General features: G+C 28.7%; 3 long non-coding RNA genes across 4 annotated transcripts; all 3 read right to left on the reverse strand.

Annotated features, from left to right (window-relative positions):
- LOC110875035 lies at nucleotides 1-242 on the reverse strand. The gene is made up of 2 exons (XR_002556458.2): nucleotides 175-242; nucleotides 1-89 (listed from the first exon to the last, which is right to left on the reverse strand). It is a non-coding gene; the product is annotated as an uncharacterized LOC110875035 (long non-coding RNA).
- A 1,520-nt stretch (nucleotides 243-1,762) lies between these two features.
- Nucleotides 1,763-3,123, reverse strand: LOC110875036. 2 transcript variants are annotated; one of them, XR_004868067.1, is made up of 3 exons: nucleotides 3,097-3,123; nucleotides 2,169-2,270; nucleotides 1,763-1,812 (listed from the first exon to the last, which is right to left on the reverse strand). It is a non-coding gene; the product is annotated as an uncharacterized LOC110875036 (long non-coding RNA). The 2 variants fall into 2 exon arrangements; XR_004868066.1 differs by having other exon boundaries at nucleotides 1,765-1,812; nucleotides 2,164-2,270; nucleotides 3,097-3,121.
- Nucleotides 3,124-3,529: 406 nt separating this feature from the next.
- LOC110875034 lies at nucleotides 3,530-3,940 on the reverse strand. The gene is made up of 2 exons (XR_002556456.2): nucleotides 3,865-3,940; nucleotides 3,530-3,612 (listed from the first exon to the last, which is right to left on the reverse strand). It is a non-coding gene; the product is annotated as an uncharacterized LOC110875034 (long non-coding RNA).
- Between the last annotated feature and the right edge of the window lie 5,931 nt (nucleotides 3,941-9,871).

The following is a 9,871-nucleotide window of genomic DNA, read 5'->3' on the forward strand; positions in this document are numbered from 1 at the left end:
TCACGATAAATCATCATCACTAATTTTAAGACATTGACATATGGAAGTTGTTCTCCCCACAATAAGGTTGCAAAATCATATGGTATTTCCTATCAATCGAAACAAAAAAAAAAAAAAACATATAAGTTGCAATAACTTATTGTGTGCACAAAACTGAAAACTTAAGAAATATACCAAAAATATAGGATCATAGTTCTCAATCAACTTTAACAACGAAGGAGCGCTGTTTTCATGATCCATAACTGCAATGGAAGTAACCACTGTTTAAAAAAAAATATAACGGTAATCTATTTATAGAAACAAAGTCTATTTACATAAACCGAATCATAATTTCGAATACAAAAATCATCTTTAACAACACTAATCTATTTATAGAAACAAAAACAACTTTAAAAAAAATTAAAGACATCTTTAAAGAATTAACAATTAACTAAGTATAAAAATCATAACTAAATACAAAAAATTATAACTCACAAAACAAACCATAAGAACTTCAAAAGATAATCACATAAAATTTCAAATTAACACCTAAAGACAAAAATAAAAAAGAAAGACTATACATATCAAAAAACAAACAACACCAACAAAACTGAACTAACATGTTTTTGGTCGACGAACAATTCGAAAAATATAGGATCATAGTCCTCAATCGACTTTAATAACGAAGGAGCATTGTTTTCATTATCCATAACTGCAAAGGAAGTAACCATTGTTTAAAAAAAATATAACGGTAATCTATTTATAGAAACAAAGTCTATTTACAGAAACCGAATCATAATTTCGAACACAAAAATCATCTTTAACAACACTAATCTATTTATAGAAACAAAAACAGATTTAAAAAGAAATTAAAGACATCTTTAAAGAATTAAAAACTAATTAAATACAAAAATTATAACTAAAATACAAAAAATTATAACTCACAAAACAGTGCAAGATATACGTTTTCTTCAACTTCTCATAGGAACCCATTCAATAGTTCCTTGTAGGGGAAGGAGTCTGAAAGAAGCTATTCACCTAAAATTACAAAACACAAAAAGTTTGTGAGATATGCAACTCGAGTACAAAAACAATAGTCAAAGACTCGAAGCATCCCTAAAATTACAAATAATATAGTCAAAGCATCTCATAAAAAAACACCAAGATTTCAAAGCATACAAAATTTAAAATCAAACACAATAATGGTTTACTTCAAAATTTAAATTTAAAATAATGATTGACTTCAAAATTTAAAATTTAAAATCTGAAAATCAAATCACTAATATCCAATCCCGTAAATCAAGCAAACTTATTAGGAAAATCTAACCTTTCAAATTTAAATTCAATTTACAGATTCAAAATTTAAAATGAAACACATTAATGGAAAACTTTTAAATTTAAAATTTAAATAGAAACCTTAATTCCGGATAAATTACCATACTAAAAATAAATCACTAAAATTTAAATTTGAGGTTTCAAAAAAAAAAATCATTAACAAAATTTAAAATTGCTCAAAAATATAAATTTAAAATTTGAATTCCGGAAATAGAAACCCTAATTCCGGAAAATAATCATACTAAAAATAATTCACTAACGAAATTTAAAATTGATCAAAATTTTAAATTTTAAATTTAAATTCCTGAAATATAAATAGAAACCTTAAAATTTTAAATTTGAGGTTCAAAAAACGTAACACCATTTATTTATAGAAACAGAAATCTTAATGTGTCGGTGGCATGAAAAAACATCATAACCTTAACTAATGTGTTAACTTACCAAGGCTCAGGGCTGTATATTTTCCCAATGTTGTTTGTCCGACGCATCGTCACAAATCTAACAACCGAGTCAATCAAATTATTAGTTAAAACCCAATAAACAAAGTATACTAATATCCAATCTCGTAAATCAAGCAAACTTATTAGGAAAGACTAACTTTTCAAATTTAAATTCAATTTACAGATTCGAAATTTAAAATCAAACACATTAATGGCAAACTTTAAAATTTAAATTTAACATAATAATTGACTTCGAAATTGAAAATTTAAAATAAAACAAAATAATGGTTTATTCCAAAATTTAAATTTAGAGTAATGATTAACTTCAAAATTTAAAATTTAAAATCTGAAAATCAAATCACTAATATCTAATCCCGTAAATCAAGCAAACTTATTAGGAAAGTCTAACCTTACCAAGCAAAACCAACCGACATGGTACCAATTTACAGCAATAGCAAGCATATCTCTGTCCAACATAGTTGCAGCCAAAAACTCCGGACCATCCAAAATAAACACCTAATGAATCAAAATAAAAGCACATCCCTAAAATTACAAATAATATAGTTAAATCATCTCATAAAAAAACATCAGAATTTCAAAGCATTCAAAATTTAAAATCAAACACAATAATGGTTTACTTCAAAATTTAAATTTAAAATAATGTTTGACTTCAAAATTTAAAATTTAAAATCTGAAAATCAAATCACTAATATCCAATCCCGTAAATCAAGCAAACTTATTAGGAAAGTCTAACCTTTCAAATTTAAATTCAATTTACAGATTCGAAATTTAAAATCAAACACATTAATGGAAAACTTTCAAATTTAAATTTAAAATAATGATTGATTTCAGAATTTAAAATTTAAAAATCAAATCACTAAGGAAACATACAAAAAATATAGGATCATATTCCTCAAGCAACTTTAACAACGAATGATTGTTTTTAGGATCCATAACTGCAAAGGAAGTAACCATTGTTTTAAAAAATATATAATGGTAATATATTTATAGAAACAAAGTTTATTTACAGAAACCGAATCATAATTCCGAATACAAAAATAATCTTTAACAACAGTAATCTGTTTATAGAAACAAAAACAACTTTAAAATTGAAATCAAATGCATCTTTAAAGAATTAACAACTAACTAAATACAAAAATTATAACTCAATGACTCACGATAAATCATCATCACTAATTTTAAGACATTGACATATGGAAGTTGTTCTCCCCACAATAAGGTTGCAAAATCATATGGTATTTCCTATCAATCAAAACAAAAAAAAACATATAAGTTGCAATAACTTATTGTGTGCACAAAACTGAAAACTTAAGAAATATACCAAAAATATAGGATCATAGTTCTCAATCAACTTTAACAACGAAGGAGCGCTGTTTTCATGATCCATAACTGCAATGGAAGTAACCACTGTTTAAAAAAAATATAACGGTAATCTATTTATAGAAACAAAGTCTATTTACATAAACCGAATCATAATTTCGAATACAAAAATCATCTTTAACAACACTAATCTATTTATAGAAACAAAAACAACTTTAAAAAAAATTAAAGACATCTTTAAAGAATTAACAATTAACTAAGTATAAAAATCATAACTAAATACAAAAAATTATAACTCACAAAACAAACCACAAGAACTTCAAAAGATAATCACATAAAATTTCAAATTAACACCTAAAGACAAAAATAAGAAAGAAAGACTATACATATCAAAAAACAAACAACACCAACAAAACTGAACTAACATGTTTTTGGTCGACGAACAATTCGAAAAATATAGGATCATAGTCCTCAATCGACTTTAATAACGAAGGAGCATTGTTTTCATTATCCATAACTGTAAAGGAAGTAACCATTGTTTAAAAAAAATATAACGGTAATCTATTTATAGAAACAAAGTCTATTTACAGAAACCGAATCATAATTTCGAACACAAAAATCATCTTTAACAACACTAATCTATTTATAGAAACAAAAACAGATTTAAAAAGAAATTAAAGACATCTTTAAAGAATTAAAAACTAATTAAATACAAAAATTATAACTAAAATACAAAAAATTACAACTCACAAAACAGTGCAAGATATACCTTTTCTTCAACTTCTCATAGGAACCCATTCAATAGTTACTTGTAGAGGAAGGAGTCTGAAAGAAGCTCTTCACCTAAAATTACAAAACACAAAAAGTTTGTGAGATATGCAACTCGAGTACAAAAACAATAGTCAAAGACTCGAAGCATCCCTAAAATTACAAATAATATAGTCAAAGCATCTCATAAAAAAACACCAAGATTTCAAAGTATACAAAATTTAAAATCAAACACAATAATGGTTTACTTCAAAATTTAAATTTAAAATAATGATTGACTTCAAAATTTAAAATTTAAAATCTGAAAATCAAATCACTAATATCCAATCCCGTAAATCAAGCAAACTTATTAGGAAAATCTAACCTTTCAAATTTAAATTCAATTTACAGATTCAAAATTTAAAATGAAACACATTAATGGAAAACTTTTAAATTTAAAATTTAAATAGAAACCTTAATTCCGGAAAAATTATCATACTAAAAATAAATCACTAAAATTTAAATTTGAGGTTTCAAAAAAAATCATTAACAAAATTTAAAATTGCTCAAAAATATAAATTTAAAATTTGAATTCCGGAAATAGAAACCCTAATTTCGGAAAATAATCATACTAAAAATAATTCACTAACGAAATTTAAAATTGATCAAAATTTTAAATTTTAAATTTAAATTCCGGAAATATAAATAGAAACCTTAAAATTTTAAATTTGAGGTTTCAAAAAACGTAACACCATTTATTTATAGAAACAGAAACCTTAATTCCGCAAAATTATCATACTAAAAATAAATCACTAACGAAATTTAAAATTGCTCAAAATTTTAAATTTAAAATTTAAATTAGAAACCTCAAAATTTAAAATTTAAAATTTAAAATTTGAATTCTGAAAATTATATCACTAACATCCAATGCCATAAATTATCATACTAAATATAAATCACCATTTATTTGCTATAAGTTTAAAACAAAATAAAAAAAGATAAATATCAGTTTACTTAAAATATGATTAGTAATTAGAATACACATAAACGTACCAAAAATATCGGGTCATCTTTATCAATAAGCTTTAAAAATGAAGGACTGTTGTGCAAGGGATGCATATCTGAAAAATATATATGAAGGTTTTTAAAAAAATAAAACGGTAAAGTATTTATAGAAAAACAATCAATATTCCTAAATTAACAATCAATAAGCTTTAAAAGATAATTTAATCAATTGAGAAACTTCCAAATTCAAAAATAAAAAGAAACGGTTTAAAAAAAATAAAAAATATTTATTTTTTAGAACCAAAATCAATATTCCGAAGACAAAAACATTATACCGGATGAAAAAATATCAGACCACTGTAAATCTTCATCAACACAATCAAAAAACATCGGACACAATCAAAACATATCATCATCAACAACAAACTAAAAGACTGTAAATAAAAATATGAGTAACATGAGAACAAAATCAAAACATCAACAAAATATCATTTCATATGATTGGAATCGGATAATGCAAAATCATCATCAACAAACAACCAACAAACAACGAAAAAAAAAAGAAATACCAAACAGAAAGGATAAAATCAAACCTACACAAACTTAAAAAAAAGAAAACAGCTATAACATTTAACTAACCTCTGTTGTTTCACGAATGATCGGAGTCCGATTTTATCCAAGATTTAGGGTTCCACATGAAAAACAAAATCAACAAAAATCAGTAACTTTGATATATGTAGATGATGATAATAAAACCTCTGATCTTGATTTTGTGTGCAAAAAAAAAAAATAACAGAAAGATAAATGTTCAATCGCTAGATTAAAGATACACAATAGATAAACAACAAATTAAAACAGCATACCTTCAATTTTTATGATCAGATCTACAAAGTTTAGGACAAAGAAGAAGTTAATAGCATTCGACACAATCTTTATAAAATCAAGTTTCTATAGAATTGAATAACATAAATAAAGTAGATTTAGGATCGATTGTGTAGATTACAATCGTAAAACAAAGAAATCAGAAACGATAAAATCAAAAACATAGAAACATACATTTGATTGGTTAATAGGATTGATTTGTGTGAAGAAGATGATGTTGCAGAGATTTGGCTATGGTTTAGAATTGAGGATCTTGGTGGTGGTGATAGGAGAGAGGATGCAACTTAGTTTTTTAGGGTTTGTAAAGTGTGTGCAAGAAGAATGAGAAAAAAAAAGGAAATATATACTATGACCCGAATTCGAAAAACCCGACCCAACTCAATTCGGATCCCGCTTTTTTTCCTTGGAATCGTGATTGTATAAAGCAAATTGGGATTTCCCTCCTAAACCAAATTGCCACATCAGCCTAGATGGCCAAAGACAAAGGACAATAGCCCAAATCCATCTCATTTATATATATATATAGATTATCAATCGTTATGGTTTTTGGAATTTCTTATAGATATACATATCTATATAGTTATATATTTCACCTGCGGAAATATACATACCTTTCATAAGGTTAATGTATTTAACAGATTCTTATTTCCAAAAACAAGTCAGATATCAGGTCATGATATTATTTAGGGAAATATTGTCACTGATTTGACATATCATTTACCCCGTCTTATCCGGTTCGCGCCGGAAAGGTAACCTTAGTATATCCTGACAAGCTGGAGAGTCTGCTACACCATACCCAGTCTTGCCGGTAGAAAAATTTTCTATTTCCCATAAATAGTATCTTTTCAATATTTTAAAAGTGCCTCTTTTATTAGGGCTTTTATCCAGAATCAAGTAAATTTGTATTTCCATAACATATCTTTATTCTAGACTAAGTAATATCAATAAAGAAGAATTAAGTGTTATTGCTTATTTATCATATCTTGCAATATTCTAATTACCATTCTCATGGTATATCAATATTCATTACATTATACTTATATAAATAATTTATCTTGAAGCTTATATTAAGGCAAATTTCTTAAGTTAAAGTCTAAATATTATCCTGAGTGCTACCAGATAATATTAAGTCCCTAACTCTCCGTTTAAACTTAGGTATTATTACAACACCTAATTGCTTAAACAAGTGGCTTAGCTTATACTAAGGCATCTTTTCTTATGTTCAAGTCTAAATGCTATCAGATGTGCTACCAGTTAATAGCAATCTCCTAACTCTTTTATTTAAGCTTAGGTATTATTATCACAACACCTATTGGCTTAAGTCAGTGGCTCTGATACCACCTTCTGTCACGACCCCCGACCCCATCCTGGACGGAACCGGGAGCCGCGAGCAGCCTAGTGGTACCGGTGGTTTATTTTTTTTTTTGAAAACATTGCATCGGAAATTTCATCAGGACCATGAGTTAGGAAAAATATCAGAGTTTAGAAACACCGGATTTTATTTAAATAGATGGAATAAATTCCATGTTTTACAAAGGTAGCTTTTAATATAAACTTGATTGCATAAAACAACTTTTCTTAATTTTTATTTAATTGATAAATCAAGCCACTTCTGTAAGCCTTTTTGGTGCCATATCCAACTCTTATTCCAATCTACTGTAATCACCTAAAACGCGTTTTAAAAAGGTTTTGTCAGCAGGGAAATACTGAGTGAGTTCATTCAGGTTTATACAAAAACATATTTGTTATAATTCACAATATTAGGAGCGATTACAATGTTTCTATGTCAACCAACTATCCACAGTATTTGTCACTCGACTCATTTCGGTGACTGTGGTCATATCACTGTTAGGTCCGTTCACCCAACGTGACGTAAATCACTATTTAGGTCCCTTCACCTAAAAGTGTATCATGATTTAGGTACGCCCACATAAACTGATAAAAACAAGAGTAATGTGCACAATACCCCACATACCGGCTGTAATTGAAGACTACAAAGACTTAATCCCTGTAATTATAACTTTGGAAAATAATTTGGAGTATTGTAAAACAGTTGATAAAAAGAGAATGACTCACATCATAAGCATGTAGTATTGATTTAACAAGCTTCTTGATTCTACTCCTTCTGATAATTAAGCGTATACTTTATTGTTCTGGATCTTCTGATGATTTAACAACTTGTTTGATTGTAAGTGTGTAGTTGGGAGTATTTTGCTAGTTTAAACATATAGTTTAACAGAATGGAATACGTATTTGTGTAAAACCCAAATCAAACCTTAACGGTAGTCACGAGATTCGAACCTTAGCAAAATTCACAAAGTATAGCACTTTGGATTCCGTTTACTGAAATTCACAAAGTACAACACTTTGGCATTTATTAGATGGTTCCTGAATCGATCGGACAGAACATCGCATCGGTGATTATTGGTTAGAACACTAACGTATAGAGAGAAGAATAGAAGAAATGAACAAAGGAAATGAATTCCTATGCTTTCTATTTATAGGTAAGAAGTATGTAACTTTTAGGAAGTTTCCTATAGCTTTTCTAGGAAGTTACTTACATATCTTCTAGGAAGCTTCCTACCTGTATATATATATATCTTCTTATACCTTCCTCGCACCTTCCTTTGATATTATCTATCTCATATATATATATATATATATATATTTCATGTATATCTACTTAATTAATCTTACTTAACTTAATTAATCCCGCTTAGCTTAATTAATCTTGCTTAGCTTAATTAATTTGCTTAGCTTAATTAATCTTGATTAACTAATTAATCATACTTAATCTTAATTAACAGATTAATTAATTTACTTAGCTAACTTAACTGCTAAGTATATTTAACTATTAAGTATTCTAGCAGTTTCCTGATTACGAGTTCTAATTTCTAGACACAATGGAACTCGTATTAGTGTATTAACTCAATTCAACTTTAACGACAACTCACGAGACTAAAACCCTCACAACGAATGACAAAGGCATAGCCCAATTACGGGCAACACTTAAACATCCATCAGATAGTTTCAATCGATCGGACATTGAATCGTACTAGTGACTAGAGTTATCACCCTAATACGGCAAAGTTTCGGGATTTAGAATATAATACCCGAGCTATTGCTATAATAGAAGCTGAAGGAAAGAAAAGAATTGAACGAATTTCAACTGAAACTATCGACTGCTATTTATAGGCTGGAAACAGGGCGCCTCGCGGCCCGCGTAAAATCAAAGGAAGACTTATGCGGCCCGCGTGGGTGTGTGGATCAGATCGGAGTATGCTGAGTCACCGGTAGTCGCGACGCGTGTTCCTTAAGCTTATCTGGAGAACTGCCTTGCTGTCGCGGCCCGCGTAAGCTTGTCTTATCTTTTACGCGGCCCGTATGAAGCTTTCATACTTATCCGGAATGATTTTAAGTTGACGCGGCCCGCGTAAACTCTTATTATGGTTTACGCGGCCCGCCTGAAACCCAATTTTCTTGTTTTCTTGATTTTTGATGTACATTAGGGTTTCAGGGGTTCGGGTTCCAATTACGGAGTATTTTAGGACATTTTTTAGGTGAGTCGTTACAATTATTGATCTTCATGTCCGAATTTAGTTAAATTCGGAGTTCATGTGTATGTGTTTATATGGGGGCCCGACTTTAAGTAGGTGAGCCCAATGTTTACATGTTTTTTTTTCCGTATTACAAGAAATCAAAAGAAATAGATACGAGTTTCATAAGGTCCAAGAATATTTTGTTGTATGTCCGAGTTTACATTAATGGTGGGTAGGGTTTTCATGAACATATGGGGCCGGGCATAAGGGGTCCGAGTTACACCTTCAAGTTTGTGTAAACAAAGTAAAAGGGGTCCGAATTACTACCTTTGTTGTGGTCCGATTTTAAGAAAAGAAAAATGAGGATACGGGTTATCAAATAAAGTGTCCGGATTTAATATGTAATGCATGAGTGGATCCGAGTTTATCGACAAGTTATAACATGTTCACATATTCTGAATTATGTTATATATTGGGGTGGTCCGAGGTTCTTTATATGTTTCCGAATTTAAGTATGTGATATACAAAATGTGTGTTATACATAGCCCGAGCCAGTGAGTATGCGTTATATGTTTCGAACTTCGTTAATTCCGAATATGTGTT

Source organism: Helianthus annuus, chromosome 9, assembly GCF_002127325.2.
Source record: "Helianthus annuus cultivar XRQ/B chromosome 9, HanXRQr2.0-SUNRISE, whole genome shotgun sequence".
NCBI lineage: Eukaryota > Viridiplantae > Streptophyta > Magnoliopsida > Asterales > Asteraceae > Helianthus > Helianthus annuus.